Here is a 13,729-nt window from a genome sequence, read left to right on the forward strand (position 1 = left end):
AACTGTTCTCAACATATTTTACAGTTGGTACTTCTCCCTACGGCTTACGTTTCATACTAACAGGAGATCTGGTAACAGAGGCCGGAAGGTATGATATGAACTGTTCTCAACATATGTTACAGTTGGTACTCCTCCCCACCACTTACGTTTCCTACTATCAGGAGATCTGGTAACTGAGGCTGGAAGGTATGATATGAACTGTTCTCAACATATGTTACAGTTGGTACTCCTCCCTAACACTTACGTTTCCTACTAACAGGAGATCCGGTAACTGAGGCCGGAAGGTATGATATGAACTGTTCTCAACATATGTTACAGTTGGTACTCCTCCCTACCATATACGTTTCCTACTAACAGGAGATCCGGTAACTGATGCCGGAAGGTATGATATGAACTGTTCTCAACATATGTTACAGTTGGTACTCCTCCCCACCACTTACGTTTCCTACTAACAGGAGATCTGGTAACTGAGGCTGGAAGGTATGATATGAACTGTTCTCAACATATGTTACAGTTGGTACTTCTTCCTAAAGCTTACGTTTCCTATTAACAGGAGATCCGGTACCTGAGGCTGGAAGGTATGATATGAACTGTTCTCAACATATGTTACAGTTGGTACTCCTCCCTACCGCTTAGTTTTCCTAGTAACAGCATGTACCATAACTGATGTCGGAAGGTATGATATGAACTGTTCTCAACATATGTTATAGTTGGTACTCCTCCCTACCACTTACGTTTCCTACTAACAGGAGATCCGGTAACTGAGGCCGGAAGGTATGATATGAACTGTTCTCAACATATGTTACAGTTGTACTCCTTCCTACCGCTTACGTTTCCTACTAACAGGAGATCCGGTAACTGAGGCCGGAAGGTATGATATGAACTGTTCTCAACATATGTTACAGTTGGTACTCCTGCCTTCCATTAACGTTACCTACTAACAGGAGATCCGGTAAATGAGGCCGGAAGGTATGATATGAACCGTTCTCAACATATGTTACAGTTGGTACTCCTCCCTACCGCTTACATTTCCTACTAAAAGGGGATGCGGTAACTGAGGCCGGAAGGTATGATATGAACTGTTCTCAACATTTGTTACAGTTGGTACTCCTCCCTACCGCTTACGTTTCCTCCTATCAGGAGATCCGGTAACTGAGGCCGGGAGGTATGATATGAACTGCTCTCAACATATGTTACAGTTGGTACTCCTCCCTACAGCTTACGTTTCCTACTAACCAGAGATCCGGTAACTGAGGCTGGAAGGCATGATATGAACTGTTCTCAACATATGTTCATAGGTTCATAGGTTCATACTAGGCTCTCTGCCCTAAGGCATTTATAAGCCTAGCGTGAGTGTATGTGGCTTACACCACCCCTTAGGATGAGAATACTGCGCCCTTTTAGGGTTTAGTTTACTATGCCTCTGTGTAGTGGTGACACAGGGATGACCCCTGGGGTAAACCTACGATCTCCCATCCACTCGTCGAGATTTCTCTTTAATAGAGTCAGTGAGCGGCTCTGCCTAACATGGACTGGGATTCTGTTCCAGAGTGTAGGGAGCCTCTGGGTTATGAATCTGTCCTTCCAGCACGTCCTATTTATTTCTGTGTTGAGGTTTAAGTCACTTGTTCTCATGGCTCTGATGGATTTGGATTTTCTGAGGTGGAGCATGTCCATTAATTCAGGATTGGACATGGCCTTGTACGTCAGGCACAGATCACCTCTGAGTAGGCGGTATGTGGCTGAATAGAGCTGGAGTTTTTTCAGTCGGGCAGCATATGACATATGTTTAAGACCCTTTATCCTCTTGGTGCGGAACTTTTGGGGTCTTTCCAACTGCTGCAGGTGTCGGGTGAGATACATCCCAAATGGGGCATTGTACTTAATCATTGGCCTGATAAGAGAAGAGTACAGGGGCACAATGACCTCTCTTGATCTAGATGTGAAACCCTTCATGATAAGGTGGGCAATATAGAAGGTCTTCCTAACCACTTTGGCAATGTGAGTGTCAAATGAGAGGTTACTGTCAACCTGGGTCCCTAGGTCCCTGATTACCTCTTCCAGATTAATGGATTACCACCTATGTGGTAATTTGTTGGTACCTTGTTTTTCCCAAAGGGTATGACTATACATTTTTTGGCGTTCAGCTTAAGGCCATGGCTCTGGCACCAATTATCCGTTTCTATGAGGCCTCTCTGAAGGATGTTTATGTCTGCTGGAGTATCAATTATGGCACCCAGTTTGCAGTCATCTGCGAACTTTGTCAGCCACAATCCTCCTATGTTTGCCTGTACCTCGGAAAAATAAATGCCGAACAAGAGGGGCCCCAGGACTGAGCCCTGTGGGACACCACTTGTGACTGGCTTAGAGTCTGACATAGCTCCAGCATCTCTGACCCTGTGGGTTCTGTCCTTGAGCCAGTTTGCAGCCCATCTTGTGACATATGGGTTTACATTTAAGCTGGTGAGTTTGTCTATGATGCCCGAGTGGGGTATTGTGTCAAAGGCTTTTGCAAGGTCAAGGTAGGCTGTGTGAACTGCCTTACCCTCATCAATGGCTTTAGTGACTGTTTCAAAAAAGTCGACCAAGTTCAAAAGGCAGGATCTGCCCTTGACAAAGCCAAATTGGGTAGGATCCAATGTCTGTAGGTCCCCAATGTCTTTGTTTATGAGTTCCATAATGATCCTCTCCATAGCTTTGCAGACCAGGCTCGTCAAGCTTATGAGGCGGTAATTTCCAGGGTCCGTAGAAGCACCGCCTTTGTGAAGTGGGACCACTGTTGCCATACGCCACTCTTTGGGTACGTATCCTGTAGTAAGGCTAAGATTAAACAGCAGCCTTATGTGTGGGTTTAGTTCCTCTTGGAGTTCATGTAGCACACAGCCCGGGACACCATCCGGTCCCATTGATGCTGTTTTTAGCTTTAGAGAGGGCAGCTCTCACCTGGGCATTTGAGATGTTAGGGAGACTACACTCTGCTGGGATAGTTATTTCTCCTTTTGGGGGGGAGGGGGAGGAGAAATTTGCACTGAACCTGTCTGCCAGAATGTTGGCAATGTCAGTGGGTTCAATGTATTTTGTGTCATTTTGGACTAACTCTGAGCATATCTGGGAGTTTCCACCCAGGTTTCTAACATAGCTAAAGAAGGCCTTGTGATTGTCTTTTGTGTCTTTTGCGATTTTTCTCTCAAAGTTGGCCTTGGATGATTTTATGAGTGATCGTAGTTTTTTGCTAGTACTGATTAGAGACAGCTTCCCTTTTAGGGATTTTGCTCTGTCATGTAGTAGCTTCCTCCTCCTGTTGTAAAGTTTGTTTATGGCTGGGGTCCACCAGACCAGGCGCCTGCCTTTGGGGAGTGGGTCTTGGTTTTATTTGGGATTGCATGATCCATGCATTCTTGAAGGTGCCCATAGAAGGCATTTGCAAAGGATTCAGCAGTGTGGGTGGTGGTTTCCACTGGCCCAGGGGCCTTGAAGGATACCACTTCAGTCTTAAGAAGTGTGAAGTTTGCTTTTGAGAAGTTCTTCACTGTGGTCTTTGTGCAGGGGTTGGGGCGGATGTGGATTTCCAGTGAGATTAATTTATGGTCTGATCTTACCAAGGAGGGATATACTTCCGGTGTGGAGCATTTTGTCCCCATGTTTGTGATGATCAGGTCTAGTATATTGTCTCCTCTTGTGGGAATGGTGACTAGTTGTTCCATTGCATTTGAGTTTATGAATTCTAGGAACCTTTGGGCTAGGGTGTTCAGGCTTGAGTAATGTTCCCAGTCTATGTTTGGGTAGTTGAAGTCTCCCAAAATGATGGTATTTGGAGAGACATTCATACTCTCCAGTGTCTTCAGGAAGGCTGTGTGGGGTTCCTGAGTTTGAGAGGGTGGTCTGTAGCATGCTACAAACTGTAAGGCAGTTTTGCCTATGGTTAGTTGCACCTGGATAGTCTCCGATGCTTCGTGCATTGCCACTAACCTGGAGGTGTGGGTATCTTTGATGAAAATGGATACTCCCCCTCCTTTTGTGGTTCGGTCCAAGTTTTGGGGCCGGAAAGCATGATATGAGGTAAAACCTGATAGTGCTGGGGCGCTCTCAGGAGCCTTGAACCAGGTTTCAGTCACCGCACAGACATCGATGTTCTCCATACTGAGGAGGGCTTCGAGGGCGTGCATCTTGAGGTTTAGACTTCTGGCATTGAGCAGCATTACCCTTAGTTTTTTCCACTTGTGTTTTCTAGGGAGGTAGGTTTGTCATTTGAGCCTTGCCTAAAAAGGCACTATGGGGATGGCAAGAGCCTTGGCCAATATCCGGAAGCCCAGGGGTGACAGGTGCAAGCCATCCCTTGCGAAGCAGCATGGCTTGTCAAGCATGTCATCCCAAGCAGACAGACATTGGATCCCCTTAGAATGACACCAGTAATTAAGCCAATTGTTAAAACTGATCATTTTGTCTTTGTACTGTGGCATCATTCTTGGTGAGGGTAAGATGTTGCTCAGGGTCAGGGTCATACCGGCCTGGGCTACATAATCAGAGAGCTCCTCTATGTCTCTTTTCATGTAGGCCAGGGAGGTACGTATCAGGTCGTTCACACCGGCATGTACAATGACTGAGTCATATTTGTACTTGCTGTGGAGTGACCTGAGTGCTTGTGTTATGTGGTGGATTCTAGCTCCCGACAGGCAGCTTACTGTGACCTTTTCCTTGTTCAGTCTGGTGAGTGGGACGTCAGTGTGTCTGACTATGGAGTCACCTTTTACAAGTGTGTCTGGCATGTTGTTTGGCCTTAAGGGATGTGACTGTTTAGCACACTGACTTTGTGAACTATGTGTTGCATGTGCTATGTCTTGAGGTGGTGGTTGCTTGGGTGTCTGCTTTGGAGGCCTCTGTTGTTTTGGTAGATTTTTAATCAGCGCCTCTGAGTATGGTTTTGTGTGTTTATGTGTTTGGTTTCCTGTTGTGATAGTTCTATGTGAGACTGGGTTTGTGGTGTGCGTGGTTACCTTCTCCTCCTGACTGGTCTTGCCAGTACTGAATTGAGAGAGCTCAGCCTCCAGTTTGGCTATATAGTTGCATCTCTCACATATATTTGTATTTGTTGGGAGGAGGAGAGGGTTGTCTGTGTACATGAGGCAATTGTAACATTGCCTCAAGATTCCCAGATTCAACAGCTGAACAGGAGAGGACGCCAGCAACTGACCCTTCGACATGCTAGACATAGTGAAAAAGATTGCTGTGTAACTGAGTCAGAAAGGACCTATAGGGAGATGTGTACTCAACAGAATTTAGGTGAATGAAGTACTTTCTTTTGTTTAAGAGTGCTTTACCTGTATAAAAATGCTTTAGGAGCAAGTGCTGAGCTTTTCAGATAGAGTATAGGCTGTTTAGATTGCAAGTAGAACAGTTCTAAGGGAAAAATTGAAGAGCAGACTTGGCGGAGCCAGAAAAAGTTTAACCTTGTTTAACCAAGTTTAACCTTGTTTAACCGGCGCTGCACTATGCGCACGACTGCGCAAAGCCGTGCAAAGGCGGATTTTAAGCAGTGAACTACAAAAGAGCTAGGAATGGTCCCAAACAACCAATTACTACAGCTTCTTGTGCTGAAGTCACTTCCCCCAAGGACAGGTAGGCTGCTCAAGGCTCCCCACTCCCACTGGTGAGCAAAGAAACTTCCTTCTATCCAAGTAAGGTAATGGACAACACAGGAACTACACCACAGCCCAAAATACAGCAATGCCTGTATACTGGTCTAAACTAGTCGAGAAAGGCGGGTAAACAAGGATTATTTTTTTGTTTTTTTGTTTTTTTTTGTAGAAATACACAGAAAATGCAGAGACAGTGATAAATTAGTTACACAGGCTAGCACACTTTGTTACAGTTGGTACTCCTCCCAACCGCTTACGTTTCTGACTAACAGGAAATCTGGTAAATGAGGCCAAAAGGTATGATATGAACTGTTCTCAACATATGTTACAGTTGGTACTCCTCCCTACCGCTTACGTTTCCTACTAACAGGAGATCCGGTAACTGAGGCCGGAAGGTATGATATGAACTGTTCTCAACATATGTTACAGTTGGTACGCCTCCCTACCGCTTACGTTTCCTACCAACAGGAGATCCGGTAACTGAGGTCGGAAGATATGATATAAACTGTTCTCAACATATGTTACAGTTGGTTCTCCTGCCTACCTCTTATGTTCCCTACTAACAGGAGATCCGGTAACTGAGGCCGGAAGGTATGATATGAACTGATCTTAACATATGTTACAGTTGGTACTCCTCCCTACCGCTTATGTTCCCTACTAACAGGAAATCCGGTAACTGCGGCCAGAAGGTATGATATGAGCTGTTCTCAACATATGTTACAGTTGGTACTTCACCCTACCGCTTACGTTTCCTACTAACAGGAGATCCGGTAACTGAGGCCAGAAGTTATGATATGAACTTTTCTCAACATATGTTACAGTTGGTACTCCTCCCTACCGCTTACATTTCCCCTAACAGGAGATCCGGTAACTGTAGCCGGAAGGTATGATATGAACTGTTCTCAACATATGTTACAGTTGGTACTCCTTCCTACCGCTTATGTTTCCTACTAACACGAGATCCGGTAACTTAGGCCGGAAGGTATGATATGAACTCTTCTCAACATATGTTACAGTTGGTACTCCTCCCTACCGCTTACGTTTCCTACTAACAGGAGATCCGGTAACTGAGGCCGGAAGGTATGATATGAACTGTTCTCAACATATGTTACAGTTGGTACTCCGCCCTACCACTTACGTTTCCTACAAGAGGAGATCCGGTAACTGAGGCCGGAAGGTATGATATGAACTGTTCTCAGCATATGTTACAGTTGGTACTCCTCCCTACCGCTTACATTTCCTACTAACAGGAGATCCGGTAACTGAGGCGGAAGGTATGATATGAACTGTTCTCAACATATGTTACAGTTGGTACTCCTCCCTACCGCTTATGTTTCCTACTAACAGGAGATCCGGTAACTGAGGCCGGAAGGTATGATATGAACTGTTCTCAACATATGTTACAGTTGGTACTCCTCCCTACCACTTACGTTTCCTACTAACAGGAGATCTGGTAACTGAGGCTGGAAGGTATGATATGAACTGTTCTCAACATATGTTACAGTTGGTACTCCTCCCTACCGCTTACATTTCCTACTAACAGGAGATCCAGTAACTGAGGCCGGAAGGTATGATATGAACTGTTCTCAACATATGTTACAGTTGTACTCCTCCCTACCGCTTACATTTCCTGCTAACAGGAGATCTGGTAACTGAGGCCGGAAGGTATGATATGAACTGTTCTCAACATATGTTACAGTTGGTACTCCTCCCTACTGCTTACATTTTCTACTAACAGGAGATCCGGCGACTGAGGCCGGAAGGTATGATATGAACTGTTCTCAACATATGTTACAGTTGGTACTAATCCCTATCGCTTAGTTTTCCCAGTGACAGGAGGTCCGGTAACTGAGGCCGGAAGGTATGATATGAACTGTTGTCAACATATGTTGCAGCTGGTACTCCTCCCTACTGCTTACATTTCCTGCTAACAGGAGATCTGGTAACTGTGGCTGGAATGTATGATATGAACTGTTGTCAACATATGTAACAGTTGGTATTCCTCCATACCACTTACGTTTCCTACTAACAGGAGATCTGGTAACTGTAGCCGGAAGGTATGATATGAACTGTTCTCAACATATGTTACAGTTGGTACTCCTCCCTACCGCTTACGTTCCCTACTAACAGGAGATCCAGTAAGTGAGGCCGGAAGGTATGATATGAACTGATCTCAACATATGTTACAGTTTCTACTCCTCCCTACCGCTTACATTCCCTACTAACAGGAAATCTGGTAACTGAGGCCAGAAGGTATGATATGAGCTGTTCTCAACATATGTTACAGTTGGTACTCCTCCCTACCGCTTACATTTCCTACTAACAGGAGATCCGGTAACTGAGGCCGGAAGGTATGATATGAACTGTTCTCAACATATGTTACAGTTGGTATTCCTTCCTACCGCTTACATTTCCTACTAACAAGAGATCTGGTAACTGAGGCCGGAAGGAATGATATGAAATCTTCTCAACATATGTTACAGTTGGTACTACTCCCTACCGCTTACATTTCCTACTAATAGGAGATCCGGTAACTGAGGCCGGAATGTATGATATGAACTCTTCTCAACATATGTTACAGTTGATACCCCTCCCTACCGCTTACGTTTCCTACTAACAGGAGATCCAGTAAATGAAGCCGGAAGGTATAATAGGAACTGTTTTCAACATATGTTACAGTTGGTACCCCTCTCTACCACTTACGTTTCCTCCTAACAGGAGATCCAGTAACTGAGGCAAGAAGGTATGTTATGAACCGTTCTCAACATATGTTACAGTTGGTACTCCTCCCTACCACTTACATTTCCTACTAACAGGAGATCCGGTAACTGAGGCCGGAAGGTATGATATGAACTGCTCTCAACATATGTTACAGTTGGTACTCATCCCTACTGCTTACGTTTCCTACTAACAGGAGATCCGGTAACCGAGGCCGGAAGGTATGCTATGAACTGTTCTCAACATATGTTACAGTTGGTACTCCTCCCTACCGCTTACGTTTCCTACTAACAGTAGATCAGGTAACTGAGGCCGGAGGGTATGATATGAACTGTTGTCAACATATGTTACAGTTGGAACTCCTCCCCACCGCTTATGTTTCGTACTAACAAGAGATCCGGTAACTGAGGCCGGAAGGTATAATATGAACTATTCTCAACATATGTTACAGTTGGTGCTCCTCCCTACCCCATACATTTCCTGCTAACAGGAGATCCGGTAACTGAGTTCGGAAGGTATGATTGGAACTGTTATCAACATATGTTACAGTTGGTACTCCTCCCTACCGCTTATGTTTCCTACTAACCAGAGATTCGGTAACTGAGGCCAGAAGGTATGATATGAACTGTTCTCAGCATATGTTACAGTTGGTACTCCTCCCTACCACTTACGTTTCGTACTAACAGGAGATCCAGTAACTGAGGCTGGAAGGTATGATATGAACTGTTCTGAACATGTGATACAGTTGGTACTCCTCCCTACCTCATACGTCTCTTACTAACAGGAGATCTGGTAACTGAGGCCGGAAGGTATGATATGAACTGTTCTCAACATATGTTACAGTTGGTACACCTCCCTACTGCTTACGTTTCCTACTAACAGGAGATCCGGTAACTGAGGCCGGAAGGTATGGTATGAACTGTTCTCAACATATGTTACAGTTGGTACTCCTCCCTACCGCTTACATTTCCTACTAACAGGACATCTGGTAACTGAGGCCTGAAGGTATGATAAGAACTGTTCTCAACATATGTTACAGTTCGTACTCCTCCTTACCCCTTACATTTCCTATTAACAGGAGATCCGGTAACTTGGTCCGGAAGGTATGATATGAACTGTTCTCAACATATGTTACAGTTGGTACTTCTCCTACCGCTTACATTTCCTACTAACAGGAGATCCGGTAACTGAGGCTGGAAGGTATGATATGAACTGTTCTCAACATATGTTACAGTTGGTACTCCTCCCTACCGCTTAGTTTTCCTAGTAACAGCAGGTCCCGTAACTGAGGTCGGAAGGTATGATATGAATTGTTCTCAACATATGTTATAGTTGGTACTCCTCCCTACCGCTTACGTTTCCTACTAACAGGAGATCTGGTAACTGAGGCCGGAAGGTATGATATGAACTGTTCTCAACATATGTTACAGTTGGTACTCCTCCCTACCGCTTACGTTTCCTACTAACAGGAGATTCGGTAACTGAGGCCCGAAGATATGATATGAACTGTTCTCAGCATATGTTACAGTTGGTATGCCTCCCTACCGCTTACGTTTCCTACCAACAGGAGATCCAGTAACTGAGGTCGGAAGGTATGATATGAACTGTTCTCAACATATGTTAGAGTTGTTACTCCTCCCTACCACTTACGTTTCCTACTAACAGGAGATCCGGTAACTGAGGCCGGACGGTAAGATATGAACTGTTCTCAACATATGTTACAGGTGGTACTCCTCCCTACCGCTTACATTTCCTACTAACAGGAGATCCGGTAACTGAGGCCGGAAGGTAAGATATGAACTGTTCTCAACATATGTTACAGTTGGTACTCCTCCCTACCGTTAAGGTTACCTACTAACAGGAGATCCGGTAACTGAGGCCGGAAGGTATGATATGAACTGTTCTCAACATATGTTACAGTTGGTACTCCTCCCTACCGCTTACGTTTCCTCCTAACAGGAGATCCAGTAACTGAGGCCGGAAGGTATGATATGAACTGTTCTCAACATATGTTACAGTTGGTACTCCTCCCTACCGCTTACGTTTCCTACTAACCGGAGATCCGGTAACTGAGGCTGGAAGGCATGATATGAACTGTTCTCAACATATGTTACAGTTGGTACTCCTCCCTACCGCTTACGTTTCCTACTAACAGGAGATCTGGTAACTGAGGCCGGAAGGCATGATATGAACTGTTCTCCACATATGTTACAGTTGGTACTCCTCCCTACCACTTACGTTTTCTACTAACAGGAGATCCGATAACTGAGGCTGGAAGGTATGATATGAACTTTTCTCAACATATGTTACAGTTGGTACTCCTCCCTACCGCTTACGTTTCCTACTAACAGGAGATCCGGTAACTGAGGCCGGAAGGTATGATATGAACTGTTCTCAACATATGTTACAGTTGGTACGCCTCCCTTCCGCTTACGTTTCCTACTAACAGGAGATCCGGTAACTGAGGCTGGAAGGTATGATATGAACTGTTCTCAACATATGTTACAGTTGGTACTCCTCCCTACCGCTTAGTTTTCCTAGTAACAGCAGGTCCCGTAACTGAGGTCGGAAGGTATGATATGAACTGTTCTCAACATATGTTACAGTTGGTACTCCTCCCTACCGCTTACGTTTCCTACTAACAGGAGATCTGGTAACTGAGGCCGGAAGGCATGATATGAACTGTTCTCCACATATGTTACAGTTGGTACTCCTCCCTACCACTTACGTTTTCTACTAACAGGAGATCCGATAACTGAGGCTGGAAGGTATGATATGAACTGTTCTCAACATATGTTACAGTTGGTACGCCTCCCTACCGCTTACGTTTCCTACTAACAGGAGATCCGGTAACTGAGGCCGGAAGGTATGATATGAACTGTTCTCAACATATGTTACAGTTGGTACTCCTCCCTACTGCTTACATTTCCTACTAACAGGATATCCGTTAACTGAGGCCGGAAGGTATGATATGAACTGTTCTCAACATATGTTACAGTTGGTACTCCTCCCTACCGCTTACGTTTCCTACTAACAGGAGATCCGGTAACTGAGGCCGGAAGGTATGATATGAACTGTTCTCAACATATGTGACAGTTGGTACTTATCCCTGCCGCTTAGTTTTCCCAGTAACAGGAGGTCCGGTAACTGAGGCTGGAAGGTATGATATGAACTGTTCTCAACATATGTTACAGTTGGTACTCCTCCCTACCACTTACGTTTCCTACTAACAGGAGATCCGGTAACTGAGGCCGGAAGGTATGATATGAACTGTTCTCAACATATGTTACAGTTGGTACTCCTCCCTACCGCTTAGTTTTCCTAGTAACAGCAGGTCCGGTAACTGAGGCCAGAAGGTATGATATGAACTGTTCTCAACATATGTTACAGTTGGTACTCCTCCCTACCACTTACGTTTCCTACTAACAGGAGATCCGGTAACTGAGGCTGGAAGGTATGATATGAACTGTTCTCAACATATGTTACAGTTGGTACTCCTCCCTACCGCTTAGTTTTCCTAGTAACAGCAGGTCCCGTAACTGAGGTCGGAAGGTATGATATGAACTGTTCTCAACATATGTTACAGTTGGTACTCCTCCCTACCGCTTACGTTTCCTACTAACAGGAGATCCAGTAACTGAGGCCGGAAGGTATGATATGAACTGTTCTCAACATATGTTACAGTTGGTACTTATCCCTACCGCTTAGTTTTCCCAGTAACAGGAGGTCCGGTAACTGAGGCCGGAAGGTATGATATGAACTGTTGTCAACATATGTTACTGCTGGTACTCTTCCCCACCGCTTACGTTTCCTACTAACAGGAGATCCGGTAAATGAGGCTGGAAGGTATGATATGAACTGTTCTCAACATATGTTACAGTTGGTACTCCTCCCTACCACTTACGTTTCCTGCTAACAGGAGAATCAGTAACTGAGGCCGGAAGGTATGATATGAACTGTTCTCAACATATGTTACAGTTGGTATTCCTCCATTCCGCTTACGTTTCCTACTAACAGGAGATCTGGTAACTGTGGCCGGAAGGTATGATATGAACTTTTCTCAACATATGTTACAGTTGGTATTCCTCCATACCACTTACGTTACCTACTAACAGGAGATCTGGTAACTGTAGCCGGAAGGTATGATATGAACTGTTCTCAACATATGTTACAGTTGGTACTCCTCCCTACCGCTTACGTTCCCTACTAACAGGAAATCTGGTAACTGAGGCCAGAAGGTATGATATGAGCTGTTCTCAACATATGTTACAGTTGGAACTTTACCCTATCACTTACTTTTCCTACTAATAGGAGATCCGGTAACTGAGGCCGGAAGGTATGATATGAACTCTTCTCAACATATGTTACAGTTGATACCCCTCCCTACTGCTTACATTTCCTCCTAACAGGAGATCCGGTAACTGAGGCAGGAAGGTATGATATGAACCGTTCTCAACTTATGTTACAGTTGGTACTCCTCCCTACCGCTTACATTTCCTACTAACAGGAGATCCGGTAACTGAGGCCAGAAGGTATGATATGAACTGTTCTCAACATATGTTACAGTTGGTATTCCTCCCTACCGCTTACGTTTCCTACTAACAGGAGATCCGGTAACTGAGGCTGGAAGGTATGATATAAACTGTTCTCAACATATGTTACAGTTGGTACTCCTCCCTACCGCTTACGTTTCCTACTAACAGGAGATCCAGTAACCAATGCCGAAAGGTATGATATGAACTGTTCTCGACATATGTTACAGTTGGTACTCCTTCCTACCGCTTAGTTTTCCTAGTAACAGCAGGTCCGGTAACTGAGGCCGGAAGGTATGATGTGAACTGTTCTCAACATATGTTACAGTTGGTACTCCTCCCTACCGCTTACGTTTCCTACTAACAGGAGATCCGGTAACTGAGGCTATAAGGTATGAAATGAACTGTTCTCAACATATGTTACAGTTGGTACTCCTCCAAACTGCTTACGTTTCCTACTAACAGGAGATCCGGTAACTGAGGCCGGAAGGTATGATATGAACTGTTCTCAACATATGTTACAGTTGGTACTCCTCCATACCGCTTACATTTCCTACTAACAGGAGATCCGGTAACTGAGGCCGGAGGGTATGATATGAACTGTTCTCAACATATGTTACAGTTGGTACTCCTCCCCACCGCTTACGTTTCCTACTAACAGGAGATCCGGTAACTGAGGCCGGAAGGTATGATATGAACTGTTCTCAACATATATTACAGTTGGTGCTCCTCCCTACCGCATACATTTCCTGCTAACAGGAGATCCGGTAACTGAGTCCGGAAGGTATGATTGGAACTGTTCTCAACATATGTTACAGTTGGTACTCCTCCCTACCGCTTACG

This window comes from Protopterus annectens, chromosome 16.part0, assembly GCF_019279795.1.
Source record: "Protopterus annectens isolate FY-2018-M chromosome 16.part0, PAN1.0, whole genome shotgun sequence".
In the NCBI taxonomy this organism is placed as follows: domain Eukaryota; kingdom Metazoa; phylum Chordata; order Ceratodontiformes; family Protopteridae; genus Protopterus; species Protopterus annectens.